The sequence below is a fragment of the Bos grunniens genome, chromosome 2, assembly GCF_055505025.1.
Source record: "Bos grunniens cultivar Pamir isolate PY7600 chromosome 2, Bosgru_T2T1.0, whole genome shotgun sequence".
Classification (NCBI taxonomy): Eukaryota; Metazoa; Chordata; class Mammalia; order Artiodactyla; family Bovidae; genus Bos; species Bos grunniens.
In genome coordinates this window covers 102,524,170-102,545,213 of record NC_141166.1, presented here as the reverse complement: position 1 = coordinate 102,545,213, position 21,044 = coordinate 102,524,170, and the positions used below count along the sequence as shown (strand labels likewise).

Below are 21,044 nucleotides of genomic sequence, written 5' to 3'. Positions count from 1 at the left end.
GAGTGAGCCCAGGACAGGAAGGCATTGTCTTGAGGATAAAACAGCAGACACAGGATTTTTGGAGTCAACAGAAGTAGGCTCACATAGATTATCAGGCCCATCTGAAAAGTACAAAGTCAGAGCATAGAAAGTAAAGACATAAAATGAAGTCACTTAGTTATGGTCAGGGTGCCACCTCTTAACTTGAGTGTGATGTACCCATGAATCAATTCCTGGCACTTTGACAGCTGTAGGAGAAGAAAGAATAACCTGGTGAGGACCTTCCCAGAGGGGTTCAAGGGCTGCGCCCCCAGCCCCAGTGTTTTTATGAGGACCTCGGTTCCTGGCTCAAATAGAGGCTTGCTTGACTCAGAGGCTGGGTCAGGAGTCATCTCCCAGAGTTCTGTTAATGTCTGTTGAAAAGCTGAGAGCTGAGTTACATAACTAGTTAATTTCAAGGCTTCAGGGTCTATAACAATGTCTGTGCATAAGAAAGGCCTTCCATAAATACATTCAAAGGGGGACAGTCCCTCCTTTTTGGGGGCAGTTCGAGCCCTCATTAAAGCTATGGATAGGACTTTAATCCAGTTGTCCTGTGTCTCTTGAGTTAATTTGCTCAGATGTCTTTTGATAATGTCATTAGCTTTTTCAACCTTTCCTGAGGATTGGGGTCTCTAGGAACAGTGTAAGTGATATACTATTCCTAGAGCTTTAGACACCCCCTGAGTTACAGCAGCTTTAAAGGCAGAGCCATTGTCACTCTGAAGGCTCCGTGGCAGCCCAAACCTGGGAATAATTTCATGGATTAAAATCTTTCTAACCTCCTTAGCCTGTTTACTAGGACAGGGTAAAGCCTCAATCCATCCAGTAAAAGCATCTATCCAAACTTGTAAGCAAGAATATCCATTAGCTTTTGGCATATGAGTAAAATCAATTTCCCAGTCCTCTCAAGGATACTTTCCACTTCGTTGTAATCCAGATTTTGCTAGCTTTTCAGTCTTTGGGTCTTTCTAATTCTTCCTCAGTATATTGTGGTTTTTCCTGTTCCACAGGACCTGTCCAGATCAAAGGCGTCTGTAGTGAAGGGGTTTCGCAAAGTGCCGCTTTTCTGGCTTGACAGTCAGCCAGCTGATTACCTTCAGCTGATTACCTTTACTCCCATATCTGTTGTGTCCTTTGCAATGCATAACAGCTACTTCTTTAGGACAATATATCACAGTTAGAAGTCTCTTGATCTCTCTGAAATGTTTAATAGGTTCTCCTGTTGCTGTTTTAAATTGTCTTTCTTTCCATATTACAGCATAAGCATGTAAAGTCAAATAAGCGTACTTAGAATCAGTGTAGATATTTACCCGGTGCCCTTTGCTTAACTCTAGAGCTCGGGTCAGGGCCATAAACTCCACTAACTGAGCACTGGTTCCCTGGGGGAGAGATTTTGCTTCTAAAACCTGTTCAGCAGTCACCACGGTGTAACCTGCTTTACACTTTCTGTCCCAAACAAAAGAACTGCCATCTGTAAATATTTCCATGTCAGGATTGTCTAATGGGGTATCCATTAGATCTTCTCAAACTGCATAGTTTAAAGTTAGAGATTGAGAACCATCGTGATCAGGTGTTTCATTTTCCTTCTCAGGAAGGAAAGTGGCTGGATTTAAATTTCCACAAACTTTAAGCTTAGTTACTGGTCCTTCTCGGAGAAGGCAATGGCACCCCACTCCAGTACTTTTGCCTAGAAAATCCCATGGACGGAGGAGCCTGGTAGGCTGCAGTCCATGAGGTCGCTAGAGTCGGACATGACTGAGTGACACTTTCATGCATTGGGAAAGGAAATGGCAACCCACTCCAGTGTTCTTGCCTGGAGAATCCCAGGGACGGGGGAGCCTGGTGGGCTGCCGTCTATGGGGTCGCACAGAGTCGGACACGACTGAAGCGACTTAGCAGCGGCAGCAGCAGCACTGTCCTTCTAACAACAATGACTGATATTTAAGAAGCCTACTGTCTGTCATCCAAACATTAACCTTAGAATTTAAGATTCCACTCACATCATGAGAAGTCAGTACAGTAAGGTTTCGTCCATTAATTATTTTTAAAGCTTCAGGTGCTAATAAAGCCGCTGCCCCAATTACTCTTAGGCAGTGGGGCCACCCACATGAAATTACATCTAATTCTCTGCTTAGATAAGATAGGTTGATGGTGAGGCCCTCGGGGTTGTGTCAAAACTCCCAAGGCCACACCTTTTCTTTCAGTGACAAACAAATTAAATTTTGACCCTCTGGGCAACTATTTAAGAAAGAGAAATCAATTTATCAAAGAAGCTTTTTGGAGCCGCAGGAGGCAAAATCATCTATACACCAGGGTGAGGTCAAGTAGCACACACCACAGAAAGCCACTCAGCTCCCAGATTTCCCTGGAGAACAGAAAAGAGTCAGGAGGGTTGTCTGTTTAAAGTAGAAAATCTGAGCAGAGGACTGTTGAAGTGGAAGTCAGAATTAGATTAGTTAGAAAAAATTTTAAGGGAGAAGAAACCTCTCCACATATCTCCACTTGTGCACAGCAGCAGCCAGCCCTCCACTAAAATCATGAGAAAAGCACACCCCTTTGTGAATTAGAAACCTGGCAGCAACCTCTGTAGGTCCACTTCTTCAGTATATTTCATGTCAAAACACATATAGAAGTCCCAAATGGGTGCTGGTAATCCCTTCTAAAACTTTCCCTCAGGATAAAATTGGCAGTCCTGGGAATACATTGTAGGAGTTCTAAGGTTTGTTTACGCTTGTCCTGTTCTTAAATGTTTGAAGCAGGATAGCACAAGTTTGAGGTGGAAGGGATGCCCTCGACAACAAGACAGGGCCCATTCTAACATCTAAAGAGATTTGATAGCCCATAGCACAGAATCCTCCTTATTTCAGATGATACTTCATACTTGCAAGCCAACTCCTTGGACACTGTGGGGCTTGATTAATTTGCACCAAGGCTCCTGTTTGGCGCAGTCTGAATAGTGACAAAGATTTGTTGAGTATTTGCTCTGTTCTAGCCTCTTCACATTAATTATTTCCTATCTTGGTAGAGAAGCAGGACTTTCTGATTCAGAAATACAAAACCCTGGTTGCTGATACCGGCAAACTTGTCCCTACGGCACCTGATTGGGACAGAACAGGAACACGCTTTTGTCCCTCATTCAGAGAGTCCTGGTTCTTTTTTCTACGGTTCACGAGAAGGCTAATGTGCTATCTTATTCTACTAAACTTCACAGAGAGGGGAGGAGTGGGAGAAAAGAGGAACTGAGAAAACAATGCTTGGCTTTCCATATGATGCCTGTGAAGCTTTCTTCCTTGAAGCAAGCACAAGCTGTATGAGAGGGTCATGTTCCTCCTCTTTCTACATCTCTTCCTCCACCCTATTTTCTTGGCTCTTTTTCTAAAACCCATCTTTGACCACAAGAAAGTAGAGTGGATTTGGGCAAAGAATGTTTGAAACAATGTTAGTTGTCTCCTCCTTATTTCAAGTTCACAAACCATGAAAAATCACAACTATTCTCGTATTTAGCATCCGTATCTAAGCTCCTGCGATAGCTGCACTGGCTCATGAGTCCTCTACCGTCACACCTCACCAGTGCTCCCTGCACGGTGATAAAAACACGAGTGAGGACACAGCACCATCTCCATACTGTGTGGATACTCAATTCGTTGTTTGTTTGTTTAATTTGGAATTTCAAAGCAAAACCAAATTGTACTTTTTAAAAAAACAAGTTTTCCAAACTATATACACAAGTGATTCTTACAGGAAATTTTCCAATAAACCATTTATGACATTTGGCTTTACTCTGTTTTAAAAACACTAAATCAATCATCACTGATCCAGTCCAGTGAGAAATGAGACTTAAAAATAAAAACCAACAAAATAAAAAGACTCATTTTTTTTAGCATTCTAAGGAATTTTCACAATTAAACACAATCATGTGTGTATGAGTATTTGTGTACAAGTAATCTTGTAAGTTTATTTACTAATTTAGCAAATATTTTTCAATCATCTACAATATACCAAGTTTGCCAACTCATGCTAGGGGCTGAAGATAGAGTAGAGATTTAATAGAATTGTGTTGTGATTATCTATTGCTGTATAATTAACCACCCCAAAACATAATTTTAACCTTACTACAGATGGCATGGCTGACTCGATGGACATGAGTCTCAGTGAACTCCGGGAGTTGGTGATGGACAGGGAGGCCTGGCGTGCTGCGATTCATGGGGTCGCAAAGAGTCAGACACGACTGAGCGACTGATCTGATCTGATCTGATCTGATAATTCATTATGATCTTTCATAGTTCAGTAGGTTGACTAGGCTCAGCTGGGTAGTTGTCATGTAGGTCTTTCATGTAGTTACAATAAGATACTGGTTGGGGCTGAAGTCACATGAAGGCTTGACTGGTCTGGATGTACTGGACCAGTACATGGTGTTTGCTTGCAACCTGGATGGCTGGACCAGCTGGAGCTAGCCAAATCTGCCTGTCTGTCTCTCTGTCTCTCAAAATCGCTCTCTCACCATCTGGTCTATGCTCATAGCCAAGTTAGGCTTCATTATAGCCAGACAGTCCCAGGTAACCAGAGTTATCAATTTCTTCCGGAGCACCGAAAGACCAAGGCAAACATTGCAAGGTTTCTTGTGACCTAGCCTCAGAAGTTATGCAGACTCAATTTCACTGAATTGTGTTAGCTACATAGGACAAGACTGGATTCACTGTCGGAGATAACTACCCAAGATCCTGAATGCAGGGAGACATGGTTCGTTGGGAGTCGTCTTTAGAAACTAACCTAGGTAAAGAAGCATGGTCCCTAACCTCTAGAAGCTTATAGTAATTAAATACACTCTGAAATAAGAGTTGTAATTTTAACTACTAATTTTGGTTTTGCCATGCTATTGTGGAAGAATTGTTGCTTTTAAACTGTTATGCTGGAGAAGACTCTTGAGAGTCCTATGGACAGCAAAGAGACCAAACTAGTCAATCCTAAAGGAAATCAATCCTGACTATTCATTGGAAAGACTGATGTTGAAGCTGAAACTCCAATACTTTGGCCACCTGATGCAAAGAATTGACTCATTGGAAAAGATGCTGATGCTGGGAAAGATTGAAGGCAGAAGGAGAAGGGGACGACAGAGGATGAGATGGCTGGATGGCATCACTGACTCAATGGACATGAGTCTGAGTGAACTCCGGGAGTTGGTGATGGACAGGGAGGTCTGGCATGCTGCGGTTCATGGGGTCGCAAAGAGTCGGACAGAACTGAGTGACTGAACTGAACTGATACTTATCCAAATTTTCTATAATGAACACGTACTGCTTTAACAACAAAAAATATACTATATTTATAACTAGCATGCTGAGAAAAGGAAAGTGAACAGCTAATCCTTATACTTATTTCTGGGACTTGGGCTTTCTAAAATCACCACTGAGGATGATAAGTTATCATAGAATACTAGTACGACGATCGGCAAAAATGAGGACACAAGGTGGCCAGGAGCGCAGTTCACAGGGCTGCAGTGTCAGCAGTCTTGAGAAAGAGGAGTAAAGCAACAGGGTATTTCCTAAATCCTCTTAAAGACAGAAACCACATCTTGACAAAGGAGAGAGTCAAAGGCTTGGACTTGTCCTGGAACACTGAAGTTCTCAAGAGAGAAGTGTCTTGGCCACTTCTGTACGAATCTGTATGAATAAAAGAAGGTGAAAGAGTAAATATAATTAAATATAGTATGACTCCACAGTGTATGAGAGCAAGAGATCAAGGCCACCCATTGAAGATTCCAATAAATTGAAATATTGATGGTGAAGAGGTGCTTTCCTGTCTCAGATGATTTTATAGATGGGAATAGGATGGCATTTCAGTGGCAGGAGCCCATGCATGGTAACCAGAATCACAGACTTAGTGGTGAATGTGGTGGCCAGATGAGCACTGAGCCATAGCTCATGTGGCTCAGCCTCAAATCTAGGTCAGAGACAATGACATTTAGTACAGAAACCAAGGTTTTATTTCAAAATAACTCAGATTCTTCACTTCACATCTCAAGGACTGTTAAAAACATTGAACTACACAGTCCACAACACCACCTTAAAATTACCTTCTCTTTCGGTATGGGATGTCTGCTATTCCTCCCCTCCAATGGGTGTTTTCCTTTCCTTAATTAGACATGTACATCTTGAATAAAATCAGACGATTCCCAGGTGTGGTCAAGCGACTAAGCAATTTCCTTAAAGAATGTCTGCAGGCCCTCTGTGCCCCTTCTTCCTTTATGCTGGCAATAATACAGATGATTTGGCTGGAACTGAAACATCTATTTTGGACCATGGGAGAGCACGCTAAGGTTAATGGAACAGGAAAAGGATCGCAAGTCCTTGATGGTCTGGAACTTCCATGACGGTGAAATACTACCTGCATTTGGACTTTGTAAGTGATCGAGGAACAATCTTCTATCTTATGTAAGCTATTATTGTTTAGAAGTTTTTCTTGCTTGCAGCCAAACATAATCTAAACTAATTTAAAGTCAAATCTGTACATTCTGCATTTGCCTTTCCTAAAATCCCTGAGAGAAACAGCCCCCTACATGAAGTCTCCAGAATCCCAGCCCCAAGAGAGAAATATCTACCCTTTCTGATGAAAGGAATGTCTGATGATTAGAGGGAAGCCTCTAACCACTCCGCCCCCTCCTTTCCTCCAGACCCCGAGGCTCTAGCTGCCTGTCCTCATTCTCAAATTCTGCAACCCACATTCCACTTACCTGTTGGGCAACAGGAGGAGGAAATAACAAGCAGGCACAGCCTAACCTCTCTTTAGGAGGAGGGGGATAAGGAATTAAAAGCTGTAGGAAGATTCATACTCTAATTGCTAAATCACACCACTATTTTCAAAGTATAACAATGAAGGAAAAATGTCAGTGTTAACAAGACACCTTTTTACATATGCAGATAACTTTATTGAAACGTAATTTTTATTTTCTGTTTGGAATGAAAAATTGAAGAGGGAAAAATTGCATAACTTTTTGGAGATGATATCTGAGAAAGAGCATGCTTGGGGCAGCAATTAAATCCTTTCCACTCTCACATTTACCTGCCGCTTGAATGCATTACTTCATCTTACCTCTAAATAACCCTGAGGGTGAATATTATTACCATCCCCTATATACAAGACAAAGTTGAGGCTCAGAGAGATAAAATGTCTTGCTCAAGTTCATGTAATATGTCAAGTTGTGTTTTTTGTTCTCCAATATTGGCTGCCTGGCACCACTTGTAGGATTAGATGTTGTCACATCTTTGACCTCAGGCTTAATGCTGTGATGATCTGCTTGAGGAAAGTAAAGTAGTAAAAGTGTCGACTAATAAGAGCTGTGTTAGTTGTGTTCCACTCTTTGTGACTTCATGGACTGTAGCCCAGCAGGCTCCTCTGTCCATGGAATTCTTCATGCAAGAATACTGGAGTGGGTTGCCATTTCCTACTCCAGGGGATCTTCCCAACCCAGGGATCAAACTTGCATCTCTTGCTTCCCCTGCATTGGCAGGAGGATTCTTCACCAATGCGGCACCTGGGAAACCCGAAGGCCAGGTGCCGATTTCCAACACAAGCTTTAAAGCAATTCTTCCACTCTCTTTTTCCTGGCATAGCCTGCATGCCCCAGGTAACTGCTGGGTCATTGATCAAATACTCAGATTTGAGCCCCAGATGATGCACAATGCACATGTAACCTGAGCAAGAAAGAACAGCATGTTTATTTGTGGGTCATTTATTCCTGTCATATAATTTAGACTAAGGTGATCAATGTGCAAAGTGAGTGAGTAAAAATCCTGGGGCTGAAAGATCATCCCATTTAAGGCAGCATTTGTTTAGCACCACCAGACATTCCAGCAGGACCCAAAGAGCAGAAGGAGTTAGAGGCAACTATCCGCTCCCAATCTCATCCCCCTTCTCTCATGGTTGGAAGTTCTCCAATCTACAGGTATATCTCAGAGATAATGCGGTTTGGTTCCAGACCATTTCAGTAAAGAGAATTTCCCATGTGCATTTTTTTGGCTTCCCAGTGCATAGGAGTTATCTTTACCTTATACTGTGGTCTATTAAGTATTCAATAGCACTATGGCTAATAAAGCAATGTAATGCCTTGGTTAAAAATTACTTTGTTGCTAAAAAATAATAACCATCATCTAAGCCTTCAGCGAGTTGTAAGCCTTTTGTTGGTGGAGGGTCTTGCTTCGATGTTGATGGCTGCTGAATGACCAAGGTGGTGGTTGCTAAAGGTTAGGGTGGCTGCGGCAATTTCTAAAAATAAGAAAACAATGAACATTGCCTCGTTGATTGTCTCTTCCCTTTACAAAGAAATTCTTTGTAGCATGCAATCCTGTTTGATAGCATTTTGCCCACAGTAGAACTTCTTTCAAAATAGAAGTCAATCTTCTCAAATACTACTGCTGCTTTACCAAGCAGTGTAACAGGCTTGTGTAATATTCCAAATCTTTTGTTGTCGTGAACTGTACCAGTACCTCAACTGTGGCTGCCATGGCTGCCAAGGAAAACCCAAGATCCCCAGATTTCACGGCAAAGAATCAGCTTGAGAGCTGGGGGACAGAAGCTTAAGGGTCACGGAAATCCTGCTGGGTAGGACACAACTTGGTCATCCTCTCCCAGGTTGTTGTGGCCTGAAAAACATTATATACAGTTTATTTTTCATTAATACACTGATTGTATTTGCCATAGCAGGTGCTTTGTTGCTAAAAATATTTTTCCACCACCAACAAATACATGGGCTCCTCATTATGCCTTTGAGCTGCATGAAGGTTCCCACATCTTACTATCAATTGAATCATGATTTATTGCTATAAGAGAATAATGAGGACATTTTCAACATCTATAAGGAAACAAAACTGCATCACTTTCAGTTTTATGGAAAATTACTGTTTGACTTTTATTTTTTGGGAGCCATTATGGATTGTAGTAACTCCTTTAAAGTTTATTTTAAAAACTCATTTCCTCTAAGGCTTACTGAAAACCCTACAGTATAGTAAACTGAGTGTAAAAACATCTTTACCAGGGCAAGTGATATGAGGAGATGTGGAGAAAAAGCCCGGATACATTTCTGATGTTTTTGTGGCAAAGATACCTTCTTTGAAAGGTCTCTGTAAACTTACTAAGAACCTGTTTATCTACGCAGGGGGCCCACATTTTAGCTATTTGACCCAGTCCTGAAGAGAGTGAAGTCTGATGGCAAAGGAAGAGGATTAGAAATCGGAACAGGAGACAACTCAAAGATTCAAAGGAGTAACGTGTGCATTTGCCAAACAGGTTTGACATGCAGTACGGAATTGATACTGAAGCCAGATAAGGTGATGTTTTACTTGCTACCGAACAACTTGACTGTGTTTTGTAACTGGATCCATTTCTATGTTCAAGTGTTCCCGAAAAGCCATGTGTGTGTGTTTCCAAAAGCTAAGAAGAAAGGGGATTTTCCCCGTTGTGGCAAAGCTAGCTGAAGAAACCTGTTTCTAGATGCTGTAAAATCCTGTAGTGGCAGCTGCTTTAACTGGACAGCAAGGGGAGAAATGCAAAAGGCAAGATGGAAACAGCCATTGTAACTGATGCTATGCCTCTCGCTCCTCCCTGAAGATTCCTTTAATAGCTGTTAGTGTTTTTTCACTTTTTGACATGAGTTCTGTATTTTAACACTCTTTCCCCAGATCTCCTCATGGCCACTTTCTCACCTCCCTCACGTTTTGCCCAGATGGCCCCTTCGAGTGAGCCTTCTCCGACCTCCCCATTCCAAATTACAGCTCTAAGCTTCCCTGGTGGCTCAGTGGTGAAGAATCCACCTGCCAATGCAGGAGACACAGGTTCGATTCCCGGTCCAGGAAGATCCCACCTGCCGAGGAGCAGCTAAGCCCGTGCCCCACAGCTATTGAGCCTGTGCTGAGTCTGAACCACAACTACTGAACCCATATACTGCAAATACTGAAGCCGAACACCCTAGGGCCCATGTTCCACAATGAGAGAAGCCGCAGCGAGAAACCCAAGCACAGCTAGAGAGTAACCTCCACGTGCCGCAACTAGAGAAAACCCCACGCATCGGTGAAGACCCAGTCCAGTCAAAAATAAATAGATAAAATTGCAGTTCTTCCCTCTCTAAACCAACATTCCCTATTCCTTGTTTCTACTTATATTATCCATAGTCCTATTTTATTCTTTTAAAGTGTAATATTTGATGCATACAAAAGGATATACATATACATGTAAATAATAAATCATAATCATAAAATAAAAAAGTTCACCACAACTTAAGAATTGAAACATTTTGAATACTCTGTCCTCTTTTGCATTGTATCCCTGGCATGTGCGCCAGGAGAATGTACATGATAGCACACATGGTCACAACACAAAACTGAAAGCAACAGAAACACCCATCAAACGAAGAATAGATAAGTGAATTATGAAAGACTCACCACATAAAATATTCATTTGGTGGAAATGAATGAACTATAGCAATACACAATGAGCATGGAGAAATCTTAGAAACATAATGAGTAGAATAATTAAGTCCCAGAAGACCAAACTGAATATGATACCACTTATATAAAGCTCTAAAACAAGCAAAACAAAATTATTAGCATGAATCTTAATAAATGTTAGCACTATGATATATTCATCATCTTTATCTTAGTTTATTATTCAAAGAGGACTCTTCCAACTTCAACATACATACATGTAAAATAATGTTTTCTAAATTCATGCCAGTTTTAAAAACTCTTAGTTCCAAAACCGTGAAACTATATTTAGACCTCTAAGCTGAAAATAAGAATCAATCTTGATATCTTTTGTTTCTTGCCCACCATAAAAAACTGGCTACCCAATCAGGTAACTGCCTCTTGAATCCGGCCTCAGTCTTCATCCAAGGTCAAATTATCCTTAGATCAGGTCATCAACTTTGAATTCTAACATTTAATAATTTCCTAACTCATCCTTCCAATTTAGTCTATTCATAAAGTATCTTTCTGTGAGTTATACAAAAGATTAATTTTTTTTAGTTTTTATTTCAATGATAAATTTCAAATTATTTAATGAACATAATTGACTTCTCAGATAGCTTAAACCTGACACAAATTTGTACTGGAAACAGTTTTATTCATTTCTCCAATTGCCACATTCATTCATACCAGGATAAACCCTCCTTTCAGGTTTCCCAGGTGGCGTTAATGGTAAAGAACACACCTGCCAATGCAGGAGACACAAGAGATGCTGGTTCGATCCCTGGGTTGGGAAGATCCCCTAGAGGAGGGTACAGCAACCCACTCCAGTGTTCTTGCCTGGATAATCCCATGGACAGAGGAGCCTTGTGGGCTACAGCCCATAGAGACTAAAAGAGTTGGACACAACTGAAGTAGCTTAGTATGCATGCACACAAACCCATCTTTCAGTCACTTTCAGATAATTTCTAAGCTAGTTCATTTTAATCCAGCTAAAACTTTATTCTCATAGAGCTCCCTCCCCCCCACTCCTAGCTCATGCTGCTTGACCTTTTATGGCTTGAAATCTGTAGGGCACAAGAGTGCCCTGATTATTGCCTCTTCTCTGGCAAGTATAGGTGAGTGGGGGAAAAAGAGTTATGGAAAGGGATGACTGGGGACTACTTGAGATGCTGTTGTGATTCTCTCTTGGCTACACTGGTTACTTATTCACTCCCTCAGTATAGCAGGAATCCAACTGATGCTCTTTACGGGGGCAGAGTGAAGTTCACTTTGGGGCATAGTGTGTTCTTGTTGGAGGGCCCACATCACCATTTGATTCTGGGGATAGGAGATCCGATCCAGCTAGACTTATTCCCATCTCTTTATCCCGTTATCTGCTGCAATTGTTAAATTTTTAGAAATTTTGTGAGCAGAATGTTAATCTGCTGGTAAGCTTGAAAACAGCCATGGTGGCTGCTTTATTTATTTTTGGCTGTGCCGGGCCTTCGTTGCTGTGTGGGCTGTTCTCTAGTTGCAGTGAGCAGGGGCTACACTCCAGTTGCCGTGCACGGGCTTCTCATTGCAGTAGCTTCTCCTGTTGAGTAAGATGGGCCCTAGGACACATGGACTTCAGTAGCTGTGGCACATGGGCACGTGGGCTCAGTAGCTGTGGCTCCCAGCCTCTAGAGCACGTGCTTAATAGTTGTGGCGCATGGGCCTAGTTGTTCCTCGGCATGTGGGATCTTCCTGGACCAGGGCTTAAACTCGTGTCTCCTGCATTGACAGGCGGGTTCTTTACCACTGAGCCACTAGGAGATCCCCTTTTGTATGATTTTTTGAAAGTAAAATTTATTAAAGTATAATATATATACACAGAAGAATGCCTGATAGATTTTCATACAGTGCAACATCCATGCAGCCAAAAGCCAGATAAAAATCCAACATCAGGGTCCACCTTGTGTTTCCTCCTAGTCACTTACAGCAGAAAAGAGAAGCCATTCTCAACTCAGTCTGGATTTCTGACTCCCAGAATCTATCAGCATAATAAAATAGAGGAAAATCTTATCTGACTTCTAACCTCATAGATGATTTATGCCTGAATAACATCTTTATTGAGATATCACTCACATTGCCATATAATTTAATCATCTAAATTATGTAATTCAATGGCTTTTAATATATTGATGAACTGTGCAACCATAAGTACAATCTAAAATTTTAAAACATTTTCATCAGCTCACAAAGAAACCCCATATTCATAAGCAGTCGTCCCCTAGTCTTCCTCACTCCTCCTTAGCTCTGAATAAGACTTTGAAATGATTATCTCTTCACATTCTTGAGATCTGACAACAGAAAAACTTAATTCATTTATTTGCAACTAATCAAACATTTCCAACAGCTGAAATTATAAACTAATCTAAATGGCATTTCTTCCCTTAGCAAATCTGATATTGATATTTCCTATAAAAACATGAATGGTGCTCAATATTGGCACTTTGTCAAGGATGGGTCGTCTGCATCTGGCTGGTGCAGTAGACAGGTACATGTACAGATGGCAGGGTGCCACCTTGGCTGTGCTGAGCACTCAGAATAGTGGCAGAGGAACAAGTGCTGCGTGTTTTTCCATGGGGACCTCATGACACTCTGTGTTCCATGAGAAAGGAGGAAACAAAGCCTTTGGCCATTTCTTTAGTCGTAATCGGTGTATCTAATGCCTAATAGTATGCCCTCCAAAATGAGAGATACCACCTATTTGTGGTGTTTGGAACTTAATTGCTAATTTTAGAGCCTAAGGAAAAAAACTTAATTATTATTCTATGAATAAGCATACTCTGGATTATCCAGATGACTACCATTTAAAGATGCCTTTTTAATGTTCCATGTTGGTTTCTTGTGTTATTCTCACAGCTGTGATAGTTTTCAAATGTGGTTGAAAATTCTTCAACACTCCTCCCATTATGACATGGGGTCTTATGCCTCCACTACCTGAATCTAGATAGACCTGCGGTCTCACTGTAACCAGTAGAATACAGAGGAAATTATCTTGTGTGACTGCTGAAGCCAGAAAAGAACATGTGAAGCAAGCTCTGCTTTGTGAGCTGGGACACTTGGGAGCTCTGAGCTGCCATGTAAGAAATGGGAGCTACCACTGAGTTCTGCCAATGATATGACTGCCCTGGGTTCCACGCATCGCGGAAGCTGAGTCTACCTGCAAAGGCACGTACTGAAGCTCCAGTCAACTGCCCAGCTGAGGTCCCAGCCCAGAGGTAGCATCAATCACCAGAGTGAAGATGTTGAGTTATCGCCAGCCCTTGAGTCTTCTCAGCTGAGCCCCAGGTATCCTGGAGAAAAGAGAAGCCATTCCCAGCTCAGTCTGAATTCCTGACTCACAGAATCTATCAGCATAATAAAATGACTATTTAAGCAGCTAAGTTTTGAGGGAAACTTATAGAAAATGGAGGTCAAACGACTTCATAGCATGTGATATAGATGAAAGATATGCAATAGTTTGAGCAACAGAAAGAAGTGGAAGAATTGAATTATCTTAAAACATGAGGTATTATAGGCATGCTGAGATCTCATGATTAAAGACATTAATTTTTTTCATGAATTAATTTTAGCAAAACATACTCCTTCATGTTAATGAGAATGTGAACTTTAGAATTCATATGGTTTTGTTTTTATTGTATCAATCAATTTTGGTTTAGTTGTATAAAAATTATAAGCAAAAAGAATTTATATGTAATTAGCCAAAGCTTATACATATAGGATATCTATCATAATAAAAATACATGTCAATCTTGAAAAAGTCTTCAAAAAAGATTGCTATTAAAGGATGCATGGAATAATCAGATTTGGGAAATACTGTCTTCTGCTTACGGAGAAGGCAATGGCACCCCACTCCAGCACTCTTGCCTGGAAAATCCCATGGACGGAGGAGCCTGGTAGGCTGCAGTCCATGGGGTCACTAAGAGTCGGACAAGACTCAGCGACTTCACTTTCACTTTTCACTTTCATGCATTGGAGAAGGAAATGGCAACCCACTCTAGTGTTCTTGCCTGGAAAATCCCAGGGGCGGGGGAGCCTGGTGGGCTGCCGTCTCTGGGGTCTCACAGAGTCAGACATGACTGAAGCGACTTAGCAGCAGCAGTCTTCTGCTTAATAACCCACCGTTAACCTGTTGCCTTTGGATTGAGTCCAAATACCTCTATAGGAAACACAAGTATCCACTCCAAAAGTATCCTGATTTCTGTCTTCCCTTTATCCATTTACTTTATGTTCTAGCCACCTTGAAGTTCTCCCCCATCTCTTTAGGAACGCCCCCTCTCCCTAAAAGACGCATCCTCAGTGCCACTTCTGTGAAAGTCTTTCTGGATTCCCCAGAGTTCTGTCCTCTGTGTTCCCACAGTGTGTCAGTAGGGTCTGGCAGGAAACAGACAGCACAGTCGAAAGAATAATTCGAGGACGTTTCTTGAAAGCAGCTATGACTGGCTGACAGATGCAAGCAGCCCCACGTGGAAGGAGAAGGGGGGTTCGATACCTCACCTCAGCTATCTCTTCCTCCAATCTGCTGCCTGGGTCCCCATTGGTTGAGCCTAACCAGAAGCCAAAGGGTAAAAGAACCCATTGATATAGCCCACTCAGATCAGCCTCCCCAGGGAAAGTACAAGGTGGAGATTGAATATGGGGGCAAGGGAACAGAAGATATCCAGGTTTTTTAATTTATTCTTGAACGACATTCTACGCTATGACCTTTTTCATGATTGCTTTCCTTTTGGACTCACCCTGCCATTAATATCTCCATATGCTCTTTGCTTGGCAAAAGCTACGAGGACTTCCCTAGTAGCTCAAACAGTAAAGTGTCTGCCTGCAAAACAGGAGACCTGAGTTTGACCCCTTGGAGAAGAAAATAGAAACCCACTCCATTATTCTTGCCTGGGAAATCCCATGGATAGAGGAGCCTAGTAGGCTACAAGTACACGGGGTCGCAAAGACATGGACACGACTTAGTGATTAAACAACAACAATCTATTAATAAGTATTTATTGAATTGATGAATTAGTAAGAAAATGACATGGTTGAAAACACCGAGAACATTACTTGTATTCTTGAATATTCCCCAATTGTTATTTTAAAATTTTTTTCTCTAGTTATTAGTTTATTTCTATTTTTTGAAATCCATTTTTTTCCCTAAAATAAGTTTTGTGATTTTTTTCCCTGAGTAAAGCAGCTATTTGTATTGTATTTTTGTTTGTTTGAATCTTGTTAGTGAGATTTTAGTTCTTTAAGCCAGTTAGGATGATATCTTATAATAAATCTCATTTTAATCTGTTTTATTTTTGTGTATATAATTGTGGGACAATTTTAATTTATAAACTAGGACACATTTATGGCACATAGTTTAAAATTTTCCCTTCAGTTTTGTACTGATTTCCTAAATTCCTTTACACTATTTGTATGGATCTTGTCAATCAAATTTATTCTGTATAAGAGATTAATAGAGGGATGCTACATTATAAGCTTTCCAGTTTCCTTGAATGATTTTTAGTATTCTATAACACTTTTTTGTAATTAAGATTTAAATACCCAATCCCTCAAGACTTGCCATACAGAGAGCTGTCAATCAAGGAATTGGCAAGCTCTATGAACGGCATGATGAAATCTTTATCCCTACTCTCTGATGCCTTCAAGACCAGCTTTTGCAAGTTGATCCTTCATTTCACATGTCTTAGAACTCACTCACACTTCTTATGCTTGGAAATGTAACACACAGAGTGACAATGTAATCCACAGCTAATAAGTTAGCGGCTATAAAAATGAACATCCACATTAACTTGCCAAGCATGGAGGCTGGAGGTGTTATACTGTACTCGTGTATATATGTCTGCCAGGGCAATAGTACATATGCCTTTGGAAATGCTTCTAAGTTATGCAGAGAAGCCGACAATAATTCTTGAACTTTGTTGTCAGGATCCAGTTTCATTTAAGAGCCAAACCAACAGCATCAAAACACTTGGCCATGATCAGCTACAATCCAACCGAAGAAGAAAACATACAAAACTAGCCCTTGGGTTGTAAATTTTGTGGAAATAAGGCTATCTCAGTACTTTCTGTTGTGAACTAGTTTCGAGTATAATACATTTTCACTGAAAAAGTAATAACAATGAAGGAATTAAAAATCTTTTCTCTGCATATCTCTTAAATCATTACACAGTCAAGTAAAATGAATAATTACTATTATTATTTACAAAAAAATTTTTATCTGAAATTTATGTCATCATTACAAGTATAAAAACATAATGCCATTGCACTTTATAACTTACATTTAAAATTGTGTTTTTGGAGTTTATTCTGTTACAAACAATATTAAAAATAATGCACTATAAACTTGCATAGCTGGTTAAAATTTTAGCCCCCATACCTTAAAACTGAGCTCTACCCATCAAAATCTAATATTACATTTACTTATCCTGTACATTAGGATAGGATGTTTGACACATAGTGTTTTAAACATTTATAAACTCTTTATATAGACATATCCTCTTAATGTGTTATACTTTTTAATAAATATAATGTTTTTAATAAATGTTTTTATTTTTAAATGTTTTTAATAATGTTTTTAATAAATATAAAGCTCTCCTCCTACTACTACTAAGTCGCTTCAGTTGTGTCCGACTCTGTGCAACCCCACAGATGGCAGCCCACGAGGCTCCACTGTCCCTGGGATTCTCCAGGCAAGAACACTGGAGTGGGTTGCCATTTCCTTCTCCAATGCATCAAAGTGAAAAGTGAAAGTGAAGTCGCTCAGTCGTGTCTGACTCTTCATGACCCCATGGACTTCAGCCTACAAGGCTCCTCTGTCCATGGGATTTTCCAGGCAATAATACTGGAGTGGGGTGCCATTGCCATCTCCAAAGCTCTCTTACCTTTACCCAATATAATTTTTTTTTAATCATGTGAATTTGTCATCATACCCATGAGGGAAGATCATCTTGAGTCCACTGGAAAGTTGAGTAGAGATTTATGTTAAATGGAAGCTGTGCTATATGTTGGGAGAAAAAGGAAGCCAGCATTATCCTGTGTCTATTATGGTACTTGTTTAATGTCTCCTATGTTGTTACCTATAAGAACCCAATGAAGTAGTTGTCATTTATTGCTATACTGATTCATATGTTAAATTTCAAGAAGGTTGGATAAACTGCCCAAATTCACAGGACTAGTAAATCATAATGCTGGGATATAAATCCAAATCTCTTTAAAAAGTATGTTTGTTTGTTTTTTTTTTTTGTCATTCCACATCCTCTTTCAATGTACAGAAAATACTACATACTCCAAGCTCCTCAAAGACAGGAGCTCTACCCAAAGCACCATTGTGAATCTGACTGCCCATCTGTCTGTTTCATCCATTTATTCTATAAGTATACAGTCAGTGTCTTCTCTGAGCCAGGTACTGTCCTAGGCCCTGGGAATACAATGGTGAACAAGACAGACAAGGGGTCCTGTCCTTAAGGAGTTCGCAGACTATGAAAAGTTCAGAAAAGCAGAGAGGCAGTGGTAATATAGAGAAGTCACTGCTACAGGGAGAGGGGAACAGATATGCCAGGGGGATTCACATTTGGCGGATCTGGGAAGGCAACTTAGAGAAAGCAGCATTTAAACACGGACGACAAATGAGGAATTTCAAACTGAAGCTGAAACTCCAATACTTTGGCCACTTGATGCGAAGAGCTGACTCATTTGAAAAGACCCTGATGCTGGGAAAGATTGAAGGTGAGAGAAGGGTACGACAGAGGATGAGATGGTTGGATGGCATCACCGACTCAATGGACATGCTGCTGCTGCTGCCAAGTCGCTTCAGTCATGTCCGACTCTGTGCGACCCCATAGACGGCAGTCCACCAGGCTCCGCCATCCCTGGGCTTCTCCAGGCGAGAGTACTGGAGTGGGTTTCCATTGCCTTCTCCTCAATGGACATGAGTTTGAGTAAACTCCAGGAGTTGGTGACGGACAGGGAGGCCTGGCGTGCTGCAGTCCATGGGGTTGCAAAGAGTTGGACACAACTGAATGATTGAACTGAACAAACAAGGAGGGCTAACCCAGGTTATCAAGCATTGTAAGGTATTTAATCTTTGAAGGGGCTAGTGGTCTTAATCTAACTTCTGGTAATGCAGGACATGGGGGATGCTGCTGGGGAGAGAGCTCCCAGAAAACAGTACTGAACAACCAGAGGTTGGGAATGGCACCCCACTCCAGTACCCTTGCCTGGAAAATCCTATGGACGGAGGAGCCTGGTAGGCTGCCGTCCGTGGGGTCGCAAAGAGTCAGACATGACTGAGCGACTTCACTTTCACTTTTCAGTTTCATGCATTGGAGAAGGAAATGGCAACCCACTCCAGTGTTCTTGCCTGGAGAATCCCAGAAACAGGGGAGCCTGGTGGGTTGCCGTCTATGGGGTCGCACAGAACTGGACACGACTGAAGCGACTTAGAAGCAGTAGTAGCAGCAGCAGAGAAGGTGGCAGGAAAGAAGGGGAAGGGAAATGAAAGGATCAATACTGCATTTGAATATAATCTCCCTGAGCTGGGTTTCCCTGGTGGTTCTGCTGGCAAAGAATTCGCTCGCAATGCGGGAGACCTGAGTTCAATCCCTGGGTTGGGAAGATCCCCTGGAGAAGGGAAAGGCTACCTACTCCAGTATTCTGGCCTGGAGAATTCCATGGACTGTATAGCCCACAAGGTCGCAAACAGTTGGACAGGACTGAGCGACTTTCACTTTAACTTCCCTGAGCTGTTTAGAGAACTAAAGAAGGAGAGGCAGATGGGGAGGGCAGGGAGCCTGGAGTCGGGGGACCACTAAGAGAAGGGGTGGTGGCCTGTGCTCTGACTGGCCTGGGAACTGGGAACAAGCACTCTTGGGGAGGGAGGGAGAGCACCCTGTGGGCTGTCCATGACGTTTTGCTAAATTTCTCAGGACAACTGAGGGGAAAGTGAAAGTGAATGCCGCTTAGTCGTGTCCGACTCTTTGTCTCCCACATTGCAGGCAGATTCTTTATTAGCTGAGCCTCAAGGGAAGCCCAAGAATTAATGCAGGTGAAATCCTATCACAGAGAACTCCACAGGAAACCAGTATTAATGAAAACTCCCAATGGATCAAAGTGGAGACTTCTCAGAAGCTCTAAAGTATAACTCCTCCTTTAAAAATCTTAAACTGCAGCATCCAGAGGGAATATCTCTAATAAAGAAGGCCTCAAGTATTTTAAGGTGTTTATCTTTGAAGGGGCTAGAGGTCTTAACCTAACTTCCTATAATAGGAAAGGAGCAATTCTTTCCTCTCTAGTCAAGGTGCAGTCATTCTATAATTGCGGAACATTTTCTTGTTTTCCATATAAAAAGATTTACTCCACAATTAGTGAGCTTTTTGGTTTCCTCCTTATGTTTGTGCTGCACCATACCATCAGATACTCATTATCTCCTTCATTAAGACTGTTTATTGGATGCACACACTCTGAAGAAGAGCATTATCTCTTTTGCATAATTTGGAGTTGTGAATTCTCACTGTACAGGGACTAAAATATAAGTGAGGGAGTTTACTTTTGAACATTAGTCAAACTTTCAAACCCAAAATGCTTCATCTATTTCTTGAAATTCCCATTATTATAGTTCATTAAAATTATTATTAATTTTTCTATTTGATTAACACTGTATATTAGCACACTGTATTCAGTACAAAGTAGTTTTTTAAAAATGAAGCTTTCTTTTTTTTTTAATACATAGTCTTTAGTGAGATAAAGGGAGATTTCCCAAACCTCCTCAACACCATTCACCTCTGACTCAAAGAACATAATAACGAGTTGCTTCACAAAATGTTATTGACTTAAGGGCTAGCTAATAGTAAACCAATATATTTTTTATAATTATAAGGCTCATATTTAATTACTGGGTATAAAATAACATAATTGGATCTTCTTTCATCAGCTACTGGTTTATTATCTTATGGAATTATGGTATCATGTTCCTGTTTTGCAACTGTACTTAAAACAACTTTTGAATTTTGGAGATTTAAAAAATTTTTTGAAGTATACTGTGTTACTATTAGAACATTGGAGAAGGCAACGGCACCCCACTCCGGTACTCTTGCTTGGAGAATCCCATGGCAGAGGAGCCTGGAAGGCTGCAGTCCATGGGGTCGCCTAGGGTCGGACACGACAGAGCGACTTCACTTCCACTTTTCACTGTCATGCATTGGAGAAGGAAATGGCAACCCACTCCAGTGTTCTTGCCTGGAGAGTCCCAGGGACGGGGAAGCCTCATGGGCTGCCGTCTATGGGGTCGCACAGAGTCGGACACGACTGAAGCGACTTAGTAGCAGTAGCAGTATAGAATGAATTGTTTTATGAATAAATTCTGGACATATTAAGTTGTACTATGTGAAACCATAATTATGTAGATCAAAAATGGTCAAGGTCAATATCATATGGTTCAAATTAAATCTTCCCATACAGATTTTCTCATCCATTTCACTATCAGGAGGAATTAGCAATGGTTTTGTTGTTGTTCAGTTGCTAAGTACTGTCTGACTCTTTTGCAAC

General features: G+C 41.1%; 1 long non-coding RNA gene across 2 annotated transcripts; it reads left to right on the top strand.

Moving 5' to 3' along the window:
* Nucleotides 1-6,138: 6,138 nt before the first annotated feature.
* Nucleotides 6,139-13,883, top strand: LOC147378434 (uncharacterized). Of its 2 annotated transcripts, XR_015152300.1 has the most exons (3): nt 6,175-6,420; nt 9,173-9,344; nt 13,365-13,883. It is a non-coding gene; the product is annotated as an uncharacterized LOC147378434 (long non-coding RNA). The 2 variants fall into 2 exon arrangements; XR_015152299.1 differs by lacking the exon at nt 13,365-13,883 and having other exon boundaries at nt 6,139-6,420; nt 9,173-10,289.
* Nucleotides 13,884-21,044: the final 7,161 nt, after the last annotated feature.